Source organism: Mandrillus leucophaeus, unplaced genomic scaffold (genome assembly GCF_000951045.1).
Source record: "Mandrillus leucophaeus isolate KB7577 unplaced genomic scaffold, Mleu.le_1.0 Scaffold7, whole genome shotgun sequence".
In the NCBI taxonomy this organism is placed as follows: Eukaryota; Metazoa; Chordata; class Mammalia; order Primates; family Cercopithecidae; genus Mandrillus; species Mandrillus leucophaeus.
This window is the reverse complement of record NW_012107585.1, coordinates 8,148,095-8,149,923: the sequence shown is the minus strand read 5'-3', so window position 1 is coordinate 8,149,923 and position 1,829 is coordinate 8,148,095.

The window sequence follows — 1,829 nt, the reverse complement described above, 5'->3', positions numbered from 1 at the left end:
CCAGGCTGGTCTCGAACTCTTGACTTCAAGTGATCCTCCTGCTTTGGCCTCCCAAAGTGTTGGCATTACAGGTGTGAGCCACCACGCCCATCTGTTTCTCAGTTAATTGAAAATGTAAGGTTCATAAAGGTCAGGATTGATTTTATAGCAGTCAAACCAAAGGAAAAAAACAGAAGGTAGTATAGTAAAGTCACAGGAAGAGGGTTTAATATTTGTTAACATTACAAGAGAATTTTGTCTACATATTGTTAACTAAATTGAGACTTTCACTTTGTATGACTTTCCACTATCCAAATAATCAACTTCTTCTCTAAGTGAGAGGTCAAATGTGTTTTTCTCTGATATGAAGAGTAGTCAATGTTTATTAGTCATAGCAAGCCTGTAGTTCTCCTTTGCAGTATTTTTTTTTTTTTAGACACAGGGTCTCGCTCTGTCACCCAGGCTGGAGTGCAGTGGCATAATCATAGTTCACTACAGCCTTGAACTCCTGGGCTCAAGCAGTCCTCCCGCTTCAGCCTCCTGACTAACTAGGACTACAGGTACGTGCTATCATGCCTGGCTAATTAAAAACATTTTTTTTCCTGTGGAGGTGAGGTCTGCTATATTTCCCAGGCTGGTTTTGAACTCCTAGGCTCAAACAGTCCTCCTAACTTGGCCTCCCAAAGTGCTGGGATTACAGGCATGAGCCACCATGCCCAGCCCCACTATCCAAATAATCAACTTCTTTTCTCTTCTTGTACAAATGAGATGGAAGGTCAAGTGTGCTTTTCTTTGATAGGAAGAGTAGACAGTGTTGTTTATTATGGCAAATCTGTAGTTCTCTTTTGCAGTATTTTTGAATTGTGACATCACTAAAGGCAGCTTGTCAGGCTATGATGTACCTGTCTGTGGGCTGTAATTAGATCTCATCTGGTATTCATGCAACAAATATTTATTGAGCATGTACTGTGTGCCAGGTGCTGTTCTAGATGCTGGTGATACAACAGTGAATAAAAGACAAATTTCTATTCTCTTGGAACTTCCCTTCAAGTAGGGAAGGCAGACGAGAAACAAAAATTAAATTTATTGTATGTTAGGTGACACATGGCAAAGAAAAAACAATCAGAGAAGGGAAAGTATAAAGTACTGGGGATAAGAGTTAGAAGAATGGAAATTTTTCACAGGGCAGCAAGAGAAGACCTAGCTGAGAATGTGACTTTTGAGTAGAGACTGAAAGGAAGTGAGGGAATGTAAAGCCCAGAGAGGAAGACATCCTAGGGAGAAGGAAGGAGGAGGCAGGACATCGAAGACTTTCTAGGCTGTAGTCCTTAAAATATGTATTTGTTGAAATATTTAAAAATACACAGAATAATTTGGCGGGGTGCAGTGGCTCACACCTGTAATCCCAGCACTTTGGGAGGCCTAGGTGGGTGGATCATGAGGTCAGGAGATCGAGACCATCCTGGCTAACACGATGAAACCCCGTCTCTACTAAAAGTACAAAAAATTAGCCAGGTGTGGTGGTGGGTGCCTGTAGTCCCAGCTACTCGGGAGGCTGGGGCAGGAGAATGGTGTGAACCCGGGAGGTGGAGCTTGCCACTGCACTCCGGCCTGGGCGACAGAGTGAGACTCCATCTCAAAACAAAAACAAAAACTGAATAATTTTATGCCTTTTTAAAAAATTGCTTTTATTTTTTAGAGATAGGGTCTTACTCTGTCACCAAGCTGGAGTGCAGTGGCACAGTTATCACTCAGTGTAGCCTTGGACTCCTGGGCTCAAGCCATCTTCCTGCCTCAGCCTCCCAAGTAGCTAGGACTACAGGCATGCACCACCACACACAGCATATTCC